Here is a 25,157-nt window from a genome sequence, read left to right on the forward strand (position 1 = left end):
CCGAAGACGTATACTTGCAGAGAAATTCACCAGACGTATTGGCATGTGGCATACAGCCCTGAGTCTAAACTCAGGAACTCCGTCCCAGCTGGGCCCTGGTAACAGGGTCGGGAAGCAGCTATTGACACATGAGGGCTTACCTACCACAAAAATACCCAGATACCAGAACTACTATCTGTTCTGTAGCTGTGACAGACACCCTGACACAAGCCATCCAGAGAGGAGGACCTGTATGGTTGACAATGTCATGCCCATCATTTGGGGATGACCAAAGCAGGAACTCAAAGCAGTCAGTCACATCACATCCACAGTCATGAGTACATCCTTGCTTGCTCTCTGGTAGCTCTGTTCTAATACTGCTCAGGACCCACTGCCTAGGGAACGCTGCTGCCCACAAAGGCTGCACTGTCCTAGATCAGTTACCAATCAAGACAATCTGCCCTCCCCAAGGCACACACACAAATCTACCCTGACCTAGGAAATTGCTCAGTAAGACTCTTCTACCAGGCAAGCCTAGGTTGTATCAAGTTGATGGTGAAAGCTAACACGTTTTAGTTACCACATACCACATGGCCCAAAAGACAAAAGCAGGTCACAAGGGTACCGGCTTTGTTTGACTGTTAAATAATGTGTCTGTCTGTGCTGTCACCTTCCCCAGAGTCCTCGGGTAAGGGAACTTAAAATCTCAGCTGATCTTCCCTTTTCAAACTTTGGACCCCAGTAATTATATTGATCAAACTATTATTAACAACGCTGACTATTGATTGTCACCTAGAAAGTTGTGAGTCAAAATTTGGGGTGACTTTTATCATTCAAACCATACAATAATCATTGGTGGTTGAAATCAGAAATCAGAGTCTGGCTAATAGTAAAACCATTTAAAGGCTTCTGGTTTCTCGTGCCAAAATGTCAATCAGGGGTCAAGTGCCTACGAGGCTGCCTTAATTCACCAGCATTCCCCCTGACCTGCTCCTTGAGATAACCAAAGCAGAAGTGTCTTTTGGATTACAGTGAAAAGCAAGGGCCTCACTCCCTACGGTCCACGCCACTCTGGCCTTGCCAAAGTCTTGCCACTCGTGGAATTCACCACACCTGAGGTACTCTGCACTTGGCAAGCTGCTCCATCTTACCAGAGAGAGCAGAAAGCAGGCAGGCAGTTAACTTGACCCTTAGAAGTCCTCTCTGGGCTTTCGGATGCAAGGAAAGCCTCCGAGTCTGTGAGGATAGGATATAAAACACTGACTGGTGCAGTGCTCGCTCACTTGCCCAGAGCTTAGCGACAAGCTCATAATTATTCAAAAGGTACTTTCTTCACTGTGATGTGCACCACCCATATTTTATGGAATACCAAAACTATATATTAAAATATTAAGACTAGAGGAGTCTGAGCAAAATGTTTATATGACACTCTACTTTTAAAACTTTCCCGCAAGTCTAAAATAATTACAAATTGAAAGACTTTAAAAAATCCAAATGACCAACAGGATAATCGATTCCCTACAAGAGCGTCCTGAAGCATGTTGTTCGGACTGTGTTGCTAGTAGGATGTAGTTGAAGGGAGGAGTGGACTCATTTTCATCAGCCAACTACTACTGGTAGCATGGTTCTGAGATCCTCTAGGCCAAGGTCATAAGAAGGGACAACTTGAAACTGCTCACAAAGACCTTTGTCAGAATGGAGCAAAACAAGGAGCTATCTCATGCCACCTCAGACCTGGAGGTGAAGCGAGGGGGTAGAGGCAGAAAATAAGAGGATGCTGTGAAGAGGACGAAGAGGAAGTAAGAAATATCCCCGTTACCCACATGGATCAGGAGAAAGATGTACACATTTGTATGAGTAACTTTTTAACACAGGGGGTAAAAAGCAATACATTATACAAATAAGGTTTCTTTTTTTTTCAAAGTCTCATAAACAACAATTACAGAGTTATCTGATGCAAAAAGAACACTTCTAAAGACTTTTAAAATCAGGGAAAAGATACTCAGTGCCCTCGGGAATTTTGGTGAGGATGTTTTGAGGTCAGGCGTATTAACTCAAGGACCGCTTTCAAGGACTTGCAGGTCTCTAACTTACAGAATATTTTTAATCTTTGGTCTTAAGACGAGAACAAAAGAGATCTGCCCAGTTTAGAACCTCTTCAGGCATGAGGAAGAAGGCCTTAGACTAACAGGTGAGAAAATACCACAGTTCTGATTGGTACAGAGACAGGAGACTGCCTCTAGTAAAGGCTCCATGAGAGAGCAGAGGGAGCAGCTAGGTGGTAGAGTTAGGGTCTGCTCTGACTTGTGGAGCTCCTGTGAGATTTCCTTCATGAGCAGCTGCAGGAACCAGGTAGCAACTCCTACAGGAGAGAACGCCTAGAGCCACGAGGGAACTCTTAGATTAAAAACAAACAAACAAACAAACAAACAAACAAACGAAAAAGACAAAATTAAAGCCAGCAAGATGGCTGGCTGCGTAAATAAAGGTATTTGTGCCAATCCAGACAAGCTGAGTTGGATCCCCAGAAGTCACAGGGTAGCACGAGAAACCAACTCCTGAAAGTTGTTCTAAGTCCACACACACATGTTGTGTCACACACATACCTCAGTATTCTAAACCCTAATTCAGAGACAATGATGACATGTGACATATGATTTTACATCCAACAATACATGGCTAATTAGGGATCATCCCCCATGTTACTTTTTCAATAAGACAATGAAGGTAAATTATCCAAGAATAAAGCACAGCCCCGAAGCAGAATCAAAACACGGTCAATGAGCCAAGCGTGGTGGCGCACACATGCAATCCTGGCATTTGATGGATGGAGGCAGGAGAGCCGGAGTCCAAGGTCACCCTCTACTACATAGTGAATTTAAGGCAAACCTAGGCTATGTAAGACCCTATCTCCAAAGAAACCAAAAGCAAGCAAACAGAAACAACTTTCATTGCTCCTTCAAAGCTGTATTTTCAAGGCTGTGCCCACTTACATCTTATTAGTGGTGTCGTTGCATGGAGGAAGAATTAAGTAAAGAATGTTTTTAAATACCAATTATTCTCCTGAACGCAAAGAAAACATTAAAGCCCGGCACACTGCATTGAACATGACAGCTTCTAAGTCCGACGTGGAGTTCTACCCGACTTACCCCAGCAGCCTCATAGACTACAGGCCATACCGTCCAAGGTTTCTTCCATTTACATTCAAGTAGAATAATTTATTAAGACACCAATAGGTCTTTCTACTCAAAACCAGGATTTGCTAAGAAAAAAATTAATTTGCCTCCATATTCATCAAAAGCAAAAGCAGTCATTAAGGTCTGAAACATAACAGTCGCTCTCCGACTCTACGAACGGCTAGTGAGGAGGACCATGAAGACGAGCCAAGGCTAGCACAGCACAGCTCATTTCTAGACGAGCCAAGGCTAGCACAGCACAGCCATTTCTAGGTTCAGAGAAGAAAGCCACATAATTTAAGACAAACACCTGGAGAAGGGGGAAGGAGCAGTATTTTGTTTTTACCTCAAAAAAAAAAAAAAAGTAGGCAGACATGCAGCAAATCACATGGCTGGGATACTCAATTATCTGAACACACTAATTAAGTAAGTGTAATCAGCCGGCTTTCAGTCCTCTCCTTGCCTGGCGCACATTTCTAGAGCACTGCTTTCCTCTTCCCTCGCTCCTCACAGCGGGCTGGCTACATGGTGCAGCAGAGGGAAACAAACACGAACAGATCTTTTTGCTGATGGCAGGAGTTTCTTCTCACGCTCACTCGGGGCAAAGGAACCCACACCATGGTGAAGGCAGCACCGGCTGTAGATTTTAATTACCCTCCTCAGCAATTTTGCAGAGGAGACTTAAAGTTCAATTAGGTAATACGACGCTCGGTTAGGGTGTTTTCATAAAACCGGGCACAGGCTTTCAAGTAGTAAATATGCAGCCGTGACAGGATTAAATATTCATGAAATCAAGATCGACTGGAAGGCTGGGGATATCAGACTATTAAAATTCATATAGTTTTCACAATGTAAATCTTGTATCCACTTGTAAGGTGCCCCGTTCTGGTCTGGTTTGGAGTGTGTTCAGATACCAACTCCTGTGTAGCTTACCATTTAAATAACAATATTGATTTTTGTAGACAAACAACAACCCCGATTCTTACCTCTGGTTTCAAAATGCAGGAACAATTTTAAGCATCTGCAAATCCAAACTTAAGGATCCGTCTGCTGACTGAGAACAGCAACACTACATGTGAGCCCAGCATGCACCAGCTATGTGTTTAATCTACTGGTGTCTTAGCAAAGGTCCAAAGAAAATCAAGGTGTTCCCAAGGAGGAGCATTACGGAAGATGTGGCTGCTTCCACCTAACAGAAGTGCCTGTCTGCCTGGACGCTTCCTTGAGACAACGTGGGAATAAAGTACATTGACTCTTCTTGGGTTCCAATATTCTGATTTGCTGAACCAACTTTCCCCCAATATTATCAGTTGCTTTCAAAATGCTTTAACAAACACGTGCGCGCTTGATACCTATGGAACTAAACAACTAGCTTTCACCGAACTCAACTCAGGAGCGTGGGCAGAGGCAGAAGCTCAGACACAGAACTCTCTGGATACTGCCGAAGCATCGTCTTCAGTGCCATTTCCCCTACTGTACAATTTTCTCAGCAGAGGAAACATCAGCACCAGAGAATGACATCTCAACCATTTCTTACTCGAATTCAATTACCTAAAGAACTCCACACAGTCAGGCGCAGGTCTCCCCTGGTCTACAATGACACAGCAGGGCTGCAAAGGACTCCCAGGGTTCATCTGCCGCCAGGCACTGGGTCCCTGCCCTCCTAGAGAGGAGGGTGCCCGCTGAGAAGGACCACCTCCAGCCTCGAGCTCCGGGAAGCAAGGCTGTCCAATCTGAAACAAGCCAAACTTTGCTCCCATCAGTAGGTGCATGTCACCTCCCCTCCAAGAGTCTAGGAAGCCACTTGCCAGGTCTTAAGGCACCCTTCCCTTAGACCCACAGCATCTAAAGGCGAGTCTCAGCACTGCCCCGCCCGCGGCTTCAGCCCTGCCCTCAGCCTCCTCGCATCGCGTGTACCACGACTTCCCCTGCACACATCACTGAACACCGAAACCAGAGCAGACTTCTTTCTGCACACGCCTTCCAGTTGAGAAACTCACTACCGGCGTGGATTCCTTTAAATCCCACGCCTTCTCCAATCTGCCACCCCACCCCCCACACAAACGAGGTAAGGGGGTTGGGAACGGAGGGGTTAAAGAGACGGCCACTACTAGTCCTCCTCCGTCTGGTTCAAAAGATGTCACGGCGGCCACACCGCGGACCTTACCTTGCTCTCCCCCCTCTCGCCATTGGGTCTCGCCTCCGGATCGTCGCTGTCCTCAGCACCCGCACTCTCGCCGGGCACTTCATCCTGAGCCAGCTGCTGCTGGGGCTGCGGCTGGGGCTGGGGCGGTTGTGGCGGCGCCTGGCAGGCTCCGCCAGCCCCCTGGGAGCGGGGGATGGGCTCCGGGCGCGGAGAAACTCCCTCCACATCCATCTCCATCTTCCCATTCACTGGAGGGCAAGACAAAAGCGGAGCGGAGACTTGGCAGCGGCGCCCGGCGGCTCCTCAGCGGCCCGTGGCACGCATGGCTCGCCGAGGAGGGGCCGCCTCGCGCGCGCCCTCCCTCCTGCCACCCTTCGCCCGCACTCCCCGCGGCTCGGCTCCGGCGCTGCGGGGCGTCTGGGCCCGGGAGCCCGTGAGGAGCGGGTGGCCGCGTGTCCTTGGAGCGCTGGCCTTCAGGCGCCCCCCGGCAGTCCCGCTACACGGAGCGCATCCTGGCGGTGGCAGGGCGCCTCCCAGCCGCGCGCCCCAACCAGCCCTGGGGACAGCCCCAGGGACTTGTTCTCCTTATCCTCGATCCCAGATCCGAGATCCTCGATCAGCCGGCGTCTCCCGCCCCACCCCCTTGGGTGTTTCACCTCCCTTCCAACCTTTTGAACAAAGTTACTGGAAGAACAAACCAGATGGGCCGGGTTTGCCTGGCAGCACTGACAGGGATAGGGAATGTCAGGTGTGAGAGAGATCTCACACCCCCAGCCCGCTGACCAAGCAGCAACCCTATCTGTCGCCCCCTTCCCAGCGCAGAGGAACCAAAGAAAGGAGGGTGTTCCAACCTATGCACAAGGATATCAGGGAACACTAGGAAAGGGGTAAGGAGAGGGCTGGTGGCTGAAGGGACCACTCCAATCCCAGGTAACTACCGCCTCCTGACCCTGGTTCGCCCTCCTCTAGCCACCAAGAGTGTCTCCCTGAGTGCCTGCATGTGTCTCCCAGAGTCCAGTATCCCGTGTCTGCCCTGATGCTGATGGCTCTGGACAGGAGCGCAGCCCTCTACTAGAGACCTAGAGCACAGAAGCAGCCGGGATCAAATTCCAGGCAGGAAACAGACCTTACAAGACCGTCCTTGTCTTGGGCACATCACAGGTTAAAACTGGGCAGGGATGGGGCTCATCCTGACCAGTCTCGTAGTGCTGAGTTTGGCACCAAGGTTTGCCTTGGAGGGTCAATGAAGGAGGAAGGGAAGTGGGGTGTATATAGCTGCCAGGCTTTTACTGCAATGTGCCCTGGGGTGGGCGGGCGCCAGCTGGGCGCCTGCTCTCCCAAGTGGCCAGTTCTCTCAAGCAAGCTGGGCATATTTTATAAGAGGTGAGTTAGGGGCAGGCAGTGAAGTGCTCTGTAAATACAGAGTTGGCAAGAATGCACCTGGACAGTCTTAAATTGGACTCCCTGTCAGTCAGGCTTATCAATTCGGTGCTGTTCACATAGAACTTAAGAGTTGCTGGGATAGTGTCAGTGGTTCTGAGCCCCGAAGTGCCAAAAACTCATAGGTTGAGCCAATAGACTTGGCTTCTATTTCCAAGTCCTAAGAACTGGAGGTGCTCAGGTGGGGAGGCCTGCTTCCCTGGGCTTTCATTCCAGTGGATTGACCCTGGGCATCGAGTATTTACCCTTGGCATGTTGGAGCTCACCCACCTTGGGTGTGGGAAGGGTCTGGGAGCACCTGCAGCTAGGGGTAAGACTCCAGAGTAGATTCCAGACCCTTGCCTTCAGAGAGCGGAAGCTCCTGGAGCTGTTCCAGCAAGTGGCCACATCCCTGTCTTCAGCTCTCTGGAGGTCTCTGCATGTGGCTACCCACCGTCCTCTCTGCTTCTCTCACGCCAAACTCAGCAGCTGCCTTGTAACAGAGGAGGACAGGCTGCCCCTGACTATTGCTGTCTCCTCTGGAAGCTACTGACAAGACTCACTTCCAATCATGATAAAGATCACAGGTGGGTGAGAAAGAGCCCTTGGCAGAAACCTTTTACTGGGTCAAATCTGTAACACCAGAGTGGGTTAGCAGCTCCAAGCTCAGCTCAATACAAAGCCAGAAAGGGGGTGTGGCAAGGCTGTAGCAGATAAAGGCCAAACTGTAACTGGCACCAACCCTAGCCTCCGAATCACAGACATTCTGTAGAGATGACCAAGGAAGTCCTCTCCCTGCCTCCAATCAGAACAGCTACAGGTAAGCAGGGTCATCGAGAGTTCACCCAGGCTTGTGTTGAAGTTGGTGTCTTCCTGCCCTCCTGTAGGTTGTTAGAGGCAGACTGGAGGTTCTACCTGGAAGAAGGTCCCCTAAAGGGGGAATGGTGTCTTTTGTAGCATCCCTAGTTAACATCAATGCACAGCCCAACTGTTCCAGTGTTCTTACAGAGACTGGACAGTGTCAATGGTAGTGTGGGGGTGCTCTGTCCAGCCGGCTGCCTATGCAGGGGCTGCTGGAAGGACAGCTCTGGGCTCAGGGACACTGGCACTATGGAAAGAGTCTGTGAGCTCCCACTTCAGGGATCTGGTGATCTCTGGACATGAAAGGTGGGTTACAATGAAAACTTAGCTAAAGGTCCCTAGAAAGCTCACATTCCCAGGGAAACAGATAAACAGGGTCCTAAGTCAGGCCGAGTCACTCCGACCCATCTCTGAGTAAGCAGAGTGACGACTGGTTACTACTTGGTCTGAGAGTAGCTTAGGGCGTATGTTGTGGGACCTGCATCAGCAACTTTGCACATCTGAGAGCGACCCTGGAATAGCGGTGAGGAGAAGGAAGTTTTGAAGAACCTGTTTAAAAACATTAGACATTTGTTCTTGGTTTGGAGTTCTAAAATGCCCCCTATTCATCAGAAGATAGATGAAATGCCCATGTGTTTTCTAGTAGAGTGGCCTTTCCCTCAGCACACAGTGTAGACGACATCATGTGTGCCTGACGGAACTGGGAAGCTGCACTGCCCACCCGGCTGTTCTGCCGTGCCTGACGCAACTTTCTCGCACAAGGGCACGTAAGTCCGACGGCTAAGTTACACCGGGACAGGCTCCTAGAAGGCAGAGAGTCTGGAGGATGGCTTTGCCAAATCTCCATTGCTCGGTTTTTATTCTCGTTATTTCTAAAAGCTCCATTTCACGTTTATTTTCCATACTGAGAACTCATCAGATGACACAACGAGCTTGCTTATCCTGATGCACTCGACTTTTAAATGACGTCATGACCCCGAGTGTTGGTATGAATGTGCCCAGATAGTGAGGCTGAGGCCTGCACAAAGGCTCTGTGAGTAAACGCTCCCACTGCCAATCCCAGTAATGCACACCTGGTCCCCAAAGTGTGGTGGAAAAGACCCCCAGAGACCTGTCCTCTGACACCCCAACATTTGCTGTGGCATACCTGTCCCCCACTTCCAAAATATTTATTGCAAACTTTTAAAAAAGAAATTAAGAAAGCAGAGCTGTGTTCCTCTGAGGGTATTCTTTGCCCCCACTTCCTCTCCAGCACCCACTAATAAACCAAGAGTTCTTACAGGGGTTTTATTAAAGTAAATTAGATTATCTGTGTAACGTGCTTAGACAATCACACAGCACTCGGCCCTGTCTGTTGAGGCAGGAGCAGGGAGAGGACGGAGTGTCTCCCTGAATGCAGATCTGAGGACCTTGGTTCCCGAGGAAGTAAACACAAGTTGTCGCCACTTGATTTCTCTGCAAGGCGCTTGGTGTCATTAGAGAACAGGGTGGGATTCAACCGTGGTGTGCGAGGAACTTTTGAATTTGACAGATTTTTCCTTCTGTACTGCAGAAATACAAATCACATGTCAGTTCAGACAGGAGCCGGGTGAACTGTTAAGTTAATATTCTTCCATGCTTGTTACTTCCAAAATGTGTTTGTGAACTTTTTTCAAGGCTCGGATGAAGATTAAATAAGAAAGAAAGATAAAATACTGCAACTAAATTTGTTCTAAATTTAGGCATGTGCTTTTAAAGGCTCCTATTGTTCTATGCAAATATTATTTTCTTTCCCTTGCCCCTGTAGTTATTTGGGGGGCATGTATGTCTTTTAGCATCTGTCGTAAGTAAATATGGACCCAGAAAATATATTACATTTCAGAACTGTTGATTGCACCTAATTATGCATGTAAATTGCTACTCCAAGGCTGCAAACAGCTTGCAACATTTAGAAAATTTTGCCCTACTAGTCGTCTGAGGTGTGTGTAGTGCTTCGTGTTGCCTGAAGTGACACGCTACATGCCTGGTAACAGCCCATTAACAGTGAGTCTGAGGGCGTTCGACCTTTTGCTGTCTCTCTCGGAAGACTAGGATTCGTGGATCATCACTTAACAAAATGTACCTCCTTCTGACTGACACCTTCACATTTGATCTTTTCGTGACTCACTAAAACCACAGAATGTCCTCAGAATTAGTTGGTCTAGACTCTTGTTCCTCAAATAGTAGTCAGTAAACGGAGAGCAACCAACCCAACCCTCCAGGAGATTGAAGGAAATGGGTTCTTGGGCCATGCCATAGCCAACCTGTCACTCAGAGTTCGCATCTAACAAGACCTGCAGGCGATCCCTACAGACAGTGGGTTTAAGGAAAATGTCCAGCATGTCTGTCCTGCGGCTCTTCCCTACTTATCTGTGGCGCGCACAGTCATTCTCCCAGACTACCCAGAAAACACTCATTGGGAAGTCTCAAAGTGGTACTGTGAGATGTTCCATGGGTAAAACTGCATGACGGCCTGGTGGCTGAGGGTGATCCTGGGAATCCAGCCATGGAAGTACACCAACTGCCAAAATGGTCTTCTGACCCCTTTATGCACAGTATTATACACAAGCACTGTACACACACACACGCACACACACACACACACACTCACACAGAAGTGCACAGGCACACTGAAAGTCATAAACATATATACACAGACACACACACAGACACACAGAGACACACACAGAAACACACACATATACACTTAGACACACACAAGAAGCACACAGACAGATATATACATACACAGACATACATACAGACACACTCACACAGACAACACACACACTTATACACAGATACATATACACATACCCAGACCACACACACATACACCAACACACACACACTTACACAGAGAGACACACATACACAGACCAGTCACGTGCATACACCAACACACACACACACAACACACAGACACATATATACATATACAGCCCAAACACACACATACACCAACACACTTATGCACAGAGAGAGACACAGACACATATACACATACACAGACACACATGATAAAAATATGTAAAATGCAGAGTGACTCCTCTTTTTCTCACGGCATTCTCTGTCTCACACTCCCTGTCCCTCCCCACAGGCCTCCCTGCATACTTGAAATCTTCCTGAATGAAGAGCAGAGCCATGTTTCATAGTTTGGGTGATTGAGAAAGAAGCATGAATTCTTCTAAAATCAAGAGACACTAGCCTAAGAGCAATGCATCCTGAATAAGGAGCCCCCCGCAAACATGTGACAGGTTTGGTCACCTGTGCCCTTCTCCTTGAGACTGGAAACCCCAGTCTCTCTCTGCTGGGACTACCACAGTCTTGAGATACAGGCCAACAAGGACAAGTTTGTGTCTATGTAAAGAAACATCTAGCAAAACCTCAATAATTTGAAATAAATTTGCACTAAGTTATGGAGCCCAGTGGTTTTAGGGAATATCAGAAATCATTAATGACTGTCTTTGAAGTGCACATGTACATAAACCAACAAGCTGATCTTTTCAGTTTTTAAGACAGAGTCTCTCTGTGACTCATTTAGAATTTGGTATGTAGGTTCATTAGCTTCAAACTTCCAGTCCTCCTGCCTCGGCCTCCCACGAACGCGTGCACACGTGTGTATACGTCAGAAGTTGGTAAATGGTTTTCCTCTCTCTGTTTTAAGCATCTATTAATGACCTTGGAACCCAGAACTTGTCGCTTGACATTTTGGCTACACTGTCTGGACAGCAAGGCCCCAGTTCAGCCTATGTCTGCCCTCTAACTCACACCCTCACTGGAATTATATACTGTGCCACCATGCCTGGCTTTTATTTAGGGGTCCAAACTCGGGTCCTCATGTTTGGGTAGGAAGTACTTTCCCTGCCTCTGAATTGCTGATGCAGGGACTTTCTGGTACAGCAGGTCTCGTGACTAATGCATACAAAAGTCACCTAGAGAACGCTACAACTCTGCAGGGCCGGGATTGAGCATCCACAGGCCATCTACATCCATGTGGCCCCTGTGCTTGTTGTGTTCCAACCTTAAGGACTTACATCGAGAAGCAGTTTTCACACCCACACCACAGGGAAACCTTTACAGGCTTCAGTTCATAAAGACTGAAAACTCAGACGAAAGCTCAGGCTGTTTGGAGGTGCAATGGAAGCAAAGGTAGGTAGGGGATGGGGCTGTTTTGTTTGTTTTTAGACCAGAGTTTTATGTAGCCCAGGCTAGCCTCAAACTCTCCCAAGTGCCTGTATTATAAAGGTACAATTCCACATGTGGTACATGGGCGGTGTTTAAGCCTTTAGGTGGTAACCAGGCACACTCACAACTTAGAATTGTGCCTTCATGGACTAGAAATAGCAGCTGGGGCCTTCTTAGCTGTGCTAAGCTCCCCTCTATCAGAAACTAAAGAGGACAGAGTGCTGCACTGTGCCCTGTCACAGGGCAACGTTGTGATGCACCTTCCGGATTCAGGGCCATTACTGTGATTAAACGATCTCTATGGCTTCGTGTTAGAGACATTGGGAAGGTGTCAAAAAAATACTGTTTTTTTCCCCATTAATCAGTGAAATAAAAATCTGAGGGCAAAATGGAACCTGGTGATGTTAAAAGTTTCCCCGGGTAATTCTAGTTGTGCGGACAGAGATGAGCAGCATCTCTATAGACTGAATTGTTATGTATGCAAATTGTGTTTCCATGGAGCGGCCATTTCTCCAGAGTCTTTTTTTTTTTCTTTTTTCCTAATTCTTCCTTAATCTGAAGAGATGGAATGACTGGGAAGGTAAATGAGAGCGACTTCCAGCCCAATTAGCACAGGTGCAAATTAGCCTGCTCACAGTGTTTTCTGGCAGGTCACCCCTTTCTTTCCCACCCCCTTTGCTTTCTGGTGACGTGACAGTGACAGCACTTTCTCCTTGCTGCAGTAAGACTTTGATGTGACAAGTCCCAGCTGAGGTGGACCAGCCTGTGGGGACTCAGGACTCTCTGCGTAGGTTTCTGAACTACCACAGAGGATGTCCCTGTGGGTGAGAGGTTTAAGAGAACCTTGCTGCCCAAACTGTGGTTCACAGATCTGGGGCATCAACAGCACCAAGGAATCAGGGACAAGCGCTGTAGCATCCCTGGGCCTTGGGATCCTCCCTGCAGCATCCTTCAAATCAGCACCTGCAGTTCAAGGGTCCCTGGTAGCCAGCCAGCCTGCAAGCCTTCAGAAGCTCAACTGCAGCAGGCAAATGTAAGACGCAGAGAACCGTTACCCACCAACCTGATCCTACCCCATCCAGAATCCTCACAACTCTGTAATACAAAGAACACTTTAATACATATACATTATATACATACATATTATATTAAACAATATTATACACACATATATTTATATATTGTTTAGATAATATTTGTTTATAATATATAAACAATATATAAAAATTGTTTTAAATGTAAGTATATAAAATTGCTTTAAATATATACACATATAAACAGTATGTATAGTTTACATATACTATATATATGTTTATGGTATATATTGTTTTTAGTTTCTGACACGTATTCATTGTGTGCTGAGCACTTGGCCTGGCCCCAGGGTCCCTTTCTTCGCCCCTCCTTTCATTGATCCACCCCTGTTCCCTTACTTCACTTCACTTGTGCTCTTAATCTATATAATCATGATTATTTATGACTGTATAAAATCCAGGGACTAGAAATGCGGGTAAACATACAAAATCTGTCTTTCGGTTCTGAGACTGGTTTAATTCGTTTAATCTGATTGTCTCCGTTGTGTTCATTTTCCACAAAGGATATAACTGTGTGAAAACTTCCATTGAGTGTATACACATTTTCCTTACGTATTCGGTGATGCTGGGCACTAAGTTGGTTCCACCTTAGCTACAGGGACAAGTGCTGCAGTAAACTCGGGTGTGCAGGTGTCTCTGTAGTCTGATGATATGGAGTTCTTCAGGACCCTCTAGAACTCACTCCTGTGGACGATGCTCCTGTTGACAAGAAAATCCTATCAACATTGCTCATTCCATCTGAGGTTAGCATCACTGTCCACTGGAACTTTCTTTGATGATAGAAATGCTCTTTGTGAGTTTCAGTAGGGAGCCTCCTTCCCAAATGTGGCTGTGAGTACATGAGTTATGGCTAGTGTGACTCAGAAACTGGATTTTAATTTGATTTCTTTCTAATTGATTTACACTTAAGTAGCTTCATATGGTCAGTGGCTCCAGTGTGTTGGACAACACAGTTCCGACGTGACCATCCTTCCTCCTGCTGAGCCTCTCCCATGTTGTCCCCAGGTTGAACACTTGCCCGTCCTACCCTGCTTTGTATGTATTAATCCCTGCTGAATTCACCAAGATGAAAAACATCTGCTTTGCCACCTAATTTGCATAATAAGTAACATTATGCTTATTATTTTGAATGAGAAGAGTGTAACTTGAATTAAATGCCACCAAAAAGTTGTCAAAACCTCTTTCATAGCATTCATAACTGTGTGGCTTTGATTTTGCAGCCTTTCAAACGTCAGCAGGCATGGGGCACATTAACTGCTTTAAGGACAAAAGACTGCAGAATGGATTCAGGGTAGAGGAGACATCAAGACGCCCGCGAGCCGAGGCATCTCGGTGCACAGGGGGAAATGTGTGTGTTGGGAGTAAACACCAGGTCATGAGGATCACCCTCCACATGGAGGGTGAAACACACAATGAGAGAGGCCATCAAGCCAGAGAACACTGAATAAAAGCTCAAGCAGAACTGAACTCAACAATGAGTCTGACTGTAAGTATCTGATCTGTGGAACTGATGGAACAGGGACCATGAGAGGGGTTAAGAGGAAAGGGAGGACAGGCAATGAGACATAGACAAAAAAGACTAAACAATCCCTGTTTAAGAATGAGAAGAGTGTTAAAGTCAGCACCCGCACACACACACTCTCACACGCACGCACACGCATGTACACACACCTCACTAGGTGACACACACTGCTTCTAAGCCAGAGCAGTCCCAGCTCATCTAAGGAAGGGAGACAAACACTAGGAAAATGGCTCACCCAGCTCTGTGCATCCCCAGCTAAGATTTGCTGTTGGGAGATTCATGGTGATTCCTCCAGAGGATTGGGTAGAGCTAAGGGCACCAGCTTCCCTTCGGTGGCGCGGTCACTTCATAGCAACTGAAGCCAATAAATAGGCCACGGTTGTTGTCCTCAGGAAAGAAAATTCCGGGGATTCCGTGTCCTCAGCTTGACCTGGGGACATGCTGGGAGCTCGGACACCACAGAGCATCCAGACTTGCACGTACTCATCTTAATATCTATCGCACCCGGCCCTCTGATTCTCCGGTGCCGTAGGCTTCCTCATTTTTCACATCAATCCGCCTTAAAAATAATAAAGGAGACAGAAGGAAGTGTAAAGATGATGTGAAAGGCCCTCAAGGTGGCTCAGATGCTAAAGGCCCCTGCCACCAGACCTGACAACCTGAGTTCACCTCTGGGCTCCACATGGTGAAAGGAGAGAACCCGCTCGTGCAAGTTGTCCTCAGACTGCCACAGATGAATCCACAGAAATTAATTAATTAATAATAAAATGAGTGAGGAAAGACTTAGTTCTGAGGAGATGGCTCAGCTGCCAAAGTAAACACTTTTTTTCTCTGTGTAGCCCTGGCTGTCCTGGAACTCACTCTGTAGACCAGGCTGGCCTTGATCTCAGAAGTCTGCCTGCCTCTGCCTCCCAAGTGCTGGGACTAAAGGAGTGTGCCACCACTGCCCGACTAAAGTGAACATTCTTTATCATACTGTGAGAGCCAGATCCACACAGTTGTCATCCCTCTGACATCCACAGGCATACTGTGGTATGTGTGTCCTTAACACACACACACACACACATACACACACACACACACACACACACACACACACACACACACACACGACGGGGGGGGGGGAGGAGGGAGAGGCACGCATGCTCATATGCATGCACTCATGGTGATATATTAAATTTAAAAATTAAACCACCACCACCCACGGACTCTAAACTTTGGTTTCCATGTCATCATCAGATCTTTCAGGACTCTTTGGTCTGAAGAGCAGAGAGCAGTCACAGCCTGCCCAGGCATTGTAGAGCAAAGCTGTCTCAGTCGGCTTAGTGGAGCTTCATGGTACCAACATGGAGCAGGCATTCCCTGTGTGCTTGCTTCTGATCCCGTCTACGGCCTGAGTGCTGTAGTGTCTGGGCCTCCTAGCTTGGGACCCTATTACTTATGAAATACGTTTCACTATGTTGGTTTTGTTGACTAGGTTCTTTGTGGCCCACGAGACACGGGGATAAAGCAGATGGTAGAGTTCACCTTTAAAACAATAGATACAAGGCTAGGAGACTGCTCAGTCAATAAAGAACTTGTCTTGCAAGCATAAGGTTGACCACTAGAGCCCTGCAGAGCAGCCTGCGGTGGTGGCTCTTAAACTTCTAAAGCCAATGCCGGAAACAGAGGCTGGGGGTCCCTGGAGCGTCCTTGCCAGGCAGTGAAAGATCTTACCTTAGGTTCTATTACTGTGATAAAACACCATGATCAAAAACAACTTGGGGGACGGAAGGGGTTATTTCATCTCAGAATTCTCAGGTCACACTCCGTTGCTGAGGAAGACGTCGAGGCAGGAACTGGAGCAGGGAAGGAGCTGGCACGGAAGTCACAGAGGGGGACTGATTACCGGCTTATGCCTCATGGCCTGCTCAGCCTGCTTTCTTACAGCCTCCAGGACCACCAGCCTAGGGATGGCACCACCCAGAGTGAACTGGGCCTTCCCACACCCATCAAGAAGATGTACCAGGGCTGGACAGATGGATCAGCAGTTAAGGGCACTGATTGCTCTTCCAGAGGTCCTGAGTTCAAGTCCAAGCAAGCACATGTTGGCTCACAAACTGTCTGTAATGGAATCCGATGCCCTCTTCTGGTGTGTCTGAAGACAGCGACAGTGTACTCAAATACAGTAAATAAATAAATACATAAATAAATAAATAAATCTTGAAAGAAAGGAGAGAAAGAAAGAAAGAAAGAAAGAAAGAAAGAAAGAAAGAAAGAAAGAAAGAAAGAGAGAGAGAGAGAAAGGAGGGAGGGAGGGAAGGAAGGAATAAAGGAAGGAAGGAAGGAAGGAAGGAAGGAAGGAAGGAAGGAAGAGCACATGTTTCTCCACAGACAATCTGGTGAGGACATTTTTTCAATTGAAGTTTCCTCTTCCCAAATGACTCTGACTTGTGTCAAATCAGAGTAAAGTGAGCCAGAATAGACCCTGTCTCTAAAGGAAGAAACAGTGTTGCTGAGCTACAGCTGGAGGGATATGGGTAGACTAAGAGACTGTAAGCAGGCTTCCTGAGATGGCTGCTTCTTGTTCCCAGCCGACATTGGAAGAAAGAATGATGGGTAGACATGGGGCAGGTGTCAAGAGGGACCCTGATAAAACACCAGAAGCCTGAATTGTTTTAAGGGCTTCCAGACTTAGGGTTCTTCTAGCTCTAATGTGTGAAGTTGTTAGTTTCTCTCTCTCTCTCTCTCTCTCTCTCTCTCTCTCTCTCTCTCTCTCTCTCTCTGCAGCTTGATTCAATTCTTCATGCTTTGGACTAAATTCAGGAATTCCCTGGACAATCACCACCAATTCCACACCGCCCCCCTCATGCCCTTTTACAACCAAGGTTGTCCTGAGCCCTCCACATGCACACATACATACACATACACTTCCACACCCACCAGCAACAGAGACAGAGTACACTAAAAATGACTGTCAGAGAACCAGGAAAGCAAAGACTATACAGTGCACTCCAGCATTCCAGCAGCCAGAGATTGTCCTTAGGATCCTACAGGCAGCTCCAGTAAGGCACCTATGGGGAGTTATTACATGTCCGATGAAAGGACATCACCGTCTTGAAGATCTGCAAGACTCTCATGAGATGGGACCCATTAACCCTTCTTCACAGGGGAGGGTGTTATTTTATGGCACTCACATGGCTCAGGAGGCACCTCCACTTCAGAGGTACTATAAGCACTTAACAATAGCTGTGGCGGCATCAGATTCCACAGAGACTTGAGCCAAGCAGCCCACCCCCCCCTCCCCCACCACCACCACCACCAAACATGAGAAATTTCTTACAAATAAAAACCAGTAACTCCTGGTTTAGACGCTGGGCTTCAATGAAATCTCCTCCTCAGTCTGTCAGTACCATCCTCTGGAGTAAATACACAGCTACTTGTGTCACCCAGGAAGAGGCGTGCACCAGCGCCTGGTGGATACGACACTCAGGATGATCTTTGTGGGTAGCTGGTCTGGAACTGGAGTGTTCGAGCTAGAACACTGAGACCTTCCCTTCCCCGTGGTTTTACGTGTTGTTGTTTGGGTTTTGGTGTTTTGGTTTGGTTTGTGCATTTTTTTTTTTGAAACAGGTCCTCCTTACACAGACCTAGCCTTGGCTGGCCAGAAAACTACTGTTAATTCCAGACTGGTCTCAAACTGATGGTAATCACCTGCCTCTGCCTCCCCTAAGTGCCAGGATTATTACAGTTATCTCAAACTGTGGGATGAAACCAGAGAACACGCAGGACTGAAATATCCCTCTATTACTCATGGAGTCTGGGTTAGAGGGCATTAGTTTTTGTTTGTAGGCAAATGGTCTTCCTATTTCTGAACACCAGGACCAGCCAATCAGACAAATTTACTTAGTCATAGCAGTGTGGGTGCATGACATGACAGCAGCTAGCTTCTAGCAGGTAAGAAAAAGAGGCTGGCAAATCCAGCGCTTTGGTTCCAAGTTCCCTAAGGAGATGAGACACATCTCCTGCAAGAGCGGGAGTGGGAAAGTTGAGTGAACTCGGGAATTATGCTAAACTTTCTACACCCATTAAAAGAAATAAAATCAGAAATAAAAAGTGCTGCTTCCCCTGAGGGAATTCTGTATCAATTTTTGCCCTCTCTCTTATAGCTCAGATCCCAGTTTCTTGCCTGCCTGGTATATCCTGTGGCAGGGCATTCTGGGAGGCTGTCTCAAGGAGGGTTTCTATTGCTGTGATCAAACATTGACCAAAAGCAACTTGGGGAGGAAAGGGTTATTTCACCTCACAGCTCTTAAGTCCCTCGCTGAGGGAAGTGGGGAGTGGGGTGGGGTGGGGGGAACAAGAATGAAGCACAAGCCATGGAAGAACCTTGCTCACTTACACACCCCAGGACCTCATGCCAGGATGTGGAATCACCCCGGTAGGCTGGGCCCTCTGGCAGTCATCACCAAGGCTTGTCTACAGAGAACTCAAGGGGGCAATCTTCTCAATTGGGGTTCACTCTTTTCAAATGACTCTGACTTGTGTTGAGTTGACAAAAACAAAAACAAAACAACAAAAAAACCAACAAGCACAGAGGTTAACCTGAACTGCTTCTTATCTGGCCGTCTTATTCCCTTCCTGGTCCTGTGAGGCTGCTAAGTCACCGTGAGCAGTGAGCGTCTCCAGCTGCAGAACTCACACCCCCAGGGAAGAGCCGAAGCCCCCGACCCAGCTCTCCAAGCTCTCACCAGTGTCCCAGCTCTCACCAGTGTCCCAGCTCTCACCAGTGTCTCAGCTCTCACCAGTGTCCCAGCTCTCACCAGTGTCCCAGCTCTCACCAGTGTCCCAGCTCTCACCAGTGTCCCAGCTCTCACCAGTGTCCCAGCTCTCATCCGTGTCCCAGCTCTCACCAGTGCCCCCCTCCTTTACTCTGGGCAGACTTGCACGAGAGGGAGGTGCTTCGGTGACTACCTTTTATATTACAAGGACCGAATAAACATACATTTTCATAATATGGCCTTTTAAACCAGAAATCATCTTTCATTTGCTCATATCAGCATTATTTTAGAAGCCCTACCTAATGCTGTATCTTGTGCATTGTGGGAACTAAATAAATGTTTGAGAATGAATATTAAAAACCTTTTATGCGAAGACAGAAAAAATGACTTTGCATCTCATCTTGGAAATTTTCTTCTTTGGGAAAAAAAAGTAAAAAGAAAAAAAAAAGATAAAAGGCTGTTCTGGGGCTGCAGTGAGATGACTCGGTGGGTGAAGGTGCTTGCCACCAAGCTGAAGACCTGAGTTCCATCCCAGGAATCCACAGGGCAGGAGGAGAAAACCAACTCCCACAAGGTGTACTCTGACCTCCACATGAAAGCTGTAGCTCCTGAAAACACAGGCTCCATCACAATAAATGAGAGAGAGAGAGGGGTGGGGTGGGGTGGGGAAGGAATGAGAGAGGAAAGGAAGGGAAGGAATAAGAGAAAGGGGGAGGGAGGGAGGGAAGGGCTCGCTATTTAGAAACCAGGCCTGGATACATTGTGAATCCTGGGGTCACTTACCCCTTTTGTTTCACCAAGCTATCACAACAATAAGTAACCTTTCACAAGTACATTTCCTAAGTTCCCCGTCCCTTGTTTACTAAGTGAGGAGCTGTTATTCCTTTCGGCTCAGAGTGTCTCAGAGAGCAGCCACATGTGCTCAGGCTGCCTAGCCAGCTAAGTGCACAACCGAAATATCAAGCCACCAAACGGGGAAGGGAGGCTATGCCATTCTTAGAGACACCTTCATTAAAACAATTCATTACACTGACCTACTCTGTGTGTGTGTGTTCCTGTGTGTGTGTAGGAACACACATAGCACTGCACACATGTAGAGCACAGGGGATAAATTTGGGGAGTGGGTTCTCCCTTCCATCATGTGTGTCACAGGGATTGAACTCAGGACATGAGAGATGGAGGCGAGCCACTGAGCTATCCCACGGGGCCTGCACACACCTGCTGATGAGCAGCTGCTGTCTCTAGTTGTGGCCATCTGTCTGCTTCTCAGGGTGTCCTTCCTCTATGCACTTTGCTCTCCATTTTGAAGCCAGAGTATAATAAAAACACAACCACAGCAAATAATTTGCTGAGAAATTTGGGAAAGTTGGGAATATGAATATGAAATACAAGCAGAATGACCACAGAGGCAGTGATGGATGTAACAGGTGAGCATCTGCAAAGCCAGAAGGCTACGGGTGATGGTTACAAATCCACCTGGAACAGCTCAAGTGGAGCCTCAAGGTCCCATGGTGATGAAGACCATATCATGCAGTGGACAAACTGTCACAGGCTGCTGGCTCAGACCTAAGAAGCTGAAAGACCAGGGCCACAGTTCCTTTTCACATGAGTTTCCTCACAGCATGGTGGCTGGGTTCCATTAACCTACTAGAACAAGACAGAAGTGCAAGGAACTTCTATAACTTAGTCACATAATACCATCTCTCGTATACTTTGTGAATCCAGGCAAGCACAGAGACCCACCGAAGTTCAAGGGCAAGGGATATAAATGCCAAGATTTGAGAAAGTACTGGAAGCAAAGCAAAAGACCACGTGGCATAGGAGGAAACACTAGACATGTACAGAACAGCAAGTTACCATGTAATGATTCCTCTATAAATCACATCTGTAATGGCAACTTTCAAATCTTTTGTGTGTGCTTATGTTAGGCATATGTGTGTTCAGGTGTTCATGACTATTGGTGCAGGTGTGTGTGGACGTGCATGCTTATGTGTGCAGATATGCACACTGTTGTGTGCAGATGTGCATACCTCTGTGTGTGGGTGTGCATACCTGTGTATGTATGCCTTGGTCCATGCCTGTGAGTCCAGGTATGCATCTTGTTGTGTGCAAATGTGCATGCGTCCATGCATGTGTGCATGCCTGTGTGTTCAGGCCTCGTGTGAAGATGTGCATACCTCTATGTGTATGTGAGAATGCCTGTGTATGCAGATATGCATACTGTTATGCACAGATGTGCATAGCTTTGTGTGCATATGTGCATACTTCTGTGTGCGTGGCTGTGTGTTCAGTCTTATGTGCATATGTGCATACTTCTGTGTGTATATGTGTGCATGCTTCTGTGTTCAGGCCTTGTGTGAAGATGTGCATACCTCTATGTGTATGTGAGAATGCCTGTGTGTGCAGCTATGCATACTGTTACATACCTTTGTGTACATATGTGCACACCTCTGTGTATACATGTGTGCATGCCTGTGTGTACACATATGCATACTCTTATATGCAGATGTGCATAACCTTGTTGCAAATGTGCATACCTCTGTGTGTCCATGTGTGCATGCCTGTGTGTTCAGGCCTTGTGTCTTCACAAGGTCATATGGACATATCCCTTGTGAATGTGTGCATGTTTGTGTGTCCATGTGTGAATGCCTGTGTACACAGGCCTATGTGCATGTGAAGAGTCCAGAAGTTGCTATTGAGGTGTTTTCCTCTATCAGTCTCCACCTTCATTTTTGAGACAGTGTCTGTACTGGCTGGTTTTGTGTGTCAACTTGACACAGGCTGAAGTTATCACAGGGAAAGGAGTTTCAGGTGAGGAAATGCCTCCATGAGATTCAGCTGTAAGGCATTTTCTTAATTAGTGATCAAGTGGGGAGGGCCCCTTGTGGGTGGTGTCATCCCTGGGATGGTAGTCCTGGGTTCTATAAGAGAGCAAGCTGAGCAAGCCAGGGGAAGCAAGCCAGTAAAGAACATCCCTCCATGGCCTCTGCATCAGCTTCTGCTTCCTGACCTGCTTGAGTTCCAGTCCTGACTTCCTTTGGTGATGAACAGTAGTTTGGAAGTGTAAGCCGAATAAATCCTTTCCTCCCCAATTTGTTTCTTGGTCATGATGTTTGTGCAGGAATAGAAACCCTGACTAAGACAGTGTCGCCTCAATGAACCTGCAGCTTGCCAATCTGGCTGGACTGGATGGCAGGTGGACCCCTAAGACCCACATGACTCTGACTCTGCAACACAGCACAGGTACCACGGATCCCTTTAATAATGGCTGGCTTTTATGTAGCTACTGGGAATATGAACTCGTATCTTCATGCTTGTGCACCAAACACTGTCCTCACCGTGCCACATCCACAGCTCAACTTGCAAAGCTTGAATTCCAATCTTTGAGTCTTCTGGGAGGCAATTTCTGCACTTCTAGTTAAAGCCCCCCCCCCCCCCCCGTGGTGTTTACACTGTCAGCACTTCATCCATGTTTGAGGCTGGATGGCTCATGTGTGGCTCTGCCTCTTCTTGCCTCTGTCTCCTCCTTCCCAAACACGTGCTGAAACTTCTTCATTCTGGTTCACTAAATAATGTGTGTGTTCATTTACTTATGCTTTTAGTGATGAAGACACAGTGTACCTCTGTGTGTGTGTGTGAGAATGCCTGTGTGTGCAGATATGCATACTGTTATGCATAGATGTGCATAGCTTTGTGTGCATATGTATGCATATATACTATATATGTACACACACATGTATTGACTATCAAATATATGTACAAACTATATGCCATATATACTACATTCTGTCCTCTTTGGTTTATAAACACATGCTGAAATAATAGAAAAATCAGCCACATTTTAAAAATTATCTTAAGCCGGGGCTGGGGAGATCACTCACTTTGTCGAGTGTTTCATGTAACCATGAAGAACTGCCTTCCATCCTCAGAATCCATATAAAAAAGCCAGGTACGATGGAAAGTGCATGCCTGTGATCCCAGAACTTGGGGTGGAGACAGGAGGGACTCAGTAACCAGCCAGCCTAGCTGAATAGGAGACCCTGACTCAGACACAGTAAGGAGGAGAGACTGAGGCAGGCACTCATCAGTATCTGCACCCACACATACATCCACGAGGATGATCACACGTGGTTCTCACAGATACTATATTCAAATGCACTGAGGGAACCGGGGTGGGGACCACAGCAAAGGCTGTGAAGCTGGGTGTGGGACAGGGGAAGGGAAGGGAGGAAAAGACACAGAGGAATGGGTTGAATTCTGCTCTACTTTAGAGCAGCTGAGTGATTTCAACTGAGCTACTCTTTGCAAAGCAGAAAACCAGTGAAGCTCAACGCCGCCATTTCTCTCCGATGACCATCGGTTGGCCTCCCAAGAGGCATATTCTGAGCACTGACCGATACCTAAAGCTAAACCTCTAGCTGAGGGTTTTCCTCTATATGTTGTTGGTTCGAACTACAGAAGTAAATTAAATTGATAGCGATCAGTATTGCTGACCATTATGGTTGACTGAAATTTGGTAGAGAGAGGCTGTTTAAACTATCTTTTCTCAACATGTTATATGTATGGTGGCAGCACACAGCACAGTGTCCAGAAACTTGAAGCAGCCTTGTTAATAAGAGGGAAAGCAACTGTTCACAGCCTGTTGTGCTGATGTGTGGGCCGGCTTGATCTTAGATGCACGCCCCACTGGCGTTCATCCTCTGCCCTCTCCCGGTACTCCTAACTCTCCTGCAGTAGCTCTAGTCCGTGGAAGGCAGTAGTGCACGACCACGGGGTATTCTCCCTGTCGCTGCCTTCCTGTGCCTGACATGGCTTATATCCCCCCTGGCTGTGCCTCCTGTCAAGCAGGCTGCAGGTCCCACTGGACAGCAGTCCTCCATCACTGTGTCTAGCTTTTGGAACCTCCTGTATGCAGACTTCATCCTGCGTGGTCTCTCCACCCTGGTGGCCATCTCCATTGTGACCAGTAGTGCTGTGTGGTTCCCTGACTGGGCCTTGGCTGATATACACCTAGTGCTCTAAAAAAGCTAAAATTGGCACGCAAAGCACAGATGTGTAGTGTACATCCTTTTAAGTGTGCAGATGAGCAGCACAGAGTGAGTTCTCAGTGTCTGATCCTTGCATTACCATTACTACTCTCTATCCCTAAAACTGTCCTGTGAAACCCAGCCTCGGACCCATTAGCAGCACCCTAGTGTCCTCATCTCAACCCAGGAAGTGCCACCTAACCTGTTTCTCAGTGACCTGCTCTTTAGATACCTTGTGTCAGCAGGGTCACAGAGTATTTCGCCTTTTAAGATGGTTTGCTTACTAACATAGTGTCTCCAGGGTTCTTCCAACACACATACTATAACTTTTTTTTATAGCATGTGTCAGAATTTTATCCTTTTTTAACCATCAATATTTGCTATGACATGTTTGTTTATAATGCCCATACCAGATAACATAAGATTTTTAATACAATAGTCACATATATTTGTACACACAGACATTTTGCATCTGGTCCTTCAAAGGAATGCCTGGGCTCCCCCACATTTGGGTTACAATGACTAATATACTGATCTACATGTTGGTGTACAAATCTCTTTCTGAGTTCTCTCAATACTTTTCTTTTTTTTCCATTAACTTATTTATTCACTTTACATCCCAATCATGGGCCCCCTTCCTCCTCTCCTCCCAGTCCCACACTTGCAAACCCTTTCCCCATTACCCCCTCCTCTTCTCCATAGAGAAGGAGAAGCCCCAATTGTATACCACCCTGGGACATACAGTCCCAGCAGGGCTAAGCACATCCTCTCCCACTGAGGCCCAACCAGACAAGGTGATGGGACAGGGACCAACTCTTTTTGGTATATAACCTGAAGGGGAAATACTGAGTGAGAACCTGGCCTACATTTTCCAAGTGGCTATGCTGGTACACACCCAACAGGCCTATACCAGAGCTCCGATCGCTCCATGTTTTGGTCAACGCTTATTTCCTATCTTTTTGCTACTTGG

The 25,157-nt window shown here is 47.2% G+C and overlaps 1 long non-coding RNA gene across 2 annotated transcripts; it reads right to left on the reverse strand.

Moving 5' to 3' along the window:
• Window positions 1-12,887: 12,887 nt before the first annotated feature.
• Window positions 12,888-16,538, reverse strand: LOC108167721. 2 transcript variants are annotated; one of them, XR_001779371.2, is made up of 4 exons: window positions 16,406-16,538; window positions 16,117-16,255; window positions 14,636-14,959; window positions 12,926-13,577 (listed from the first exon to the last, which is right to left on the reverse strand). It is a non-coding gene; the product is annotated as an uncharacterized LOC108167721 (long non-coding RNA). The 2 variants fall into 2 exon arrangements; XR_003948088.1 differs by having other exon boundaries at window positions 12,888-13,577; window positions 16,117-16,524.
• Window positions 16,539-25,157: the final 8,619 nt, after the last annotated feature.

Source organism: Mus musculus, chromosome 9, assembly GCF_000001635.26.
Source record: "Mus musculus strain C57BL/6J chromosome 9, GRCm38.p6 C57BL/6J".
Classification (NCBI taxonomy): Eukaryota; Metazoa; Chordata; class Mammalia; order Rodentia; family Muridae; genus Mus; species Mus musculus.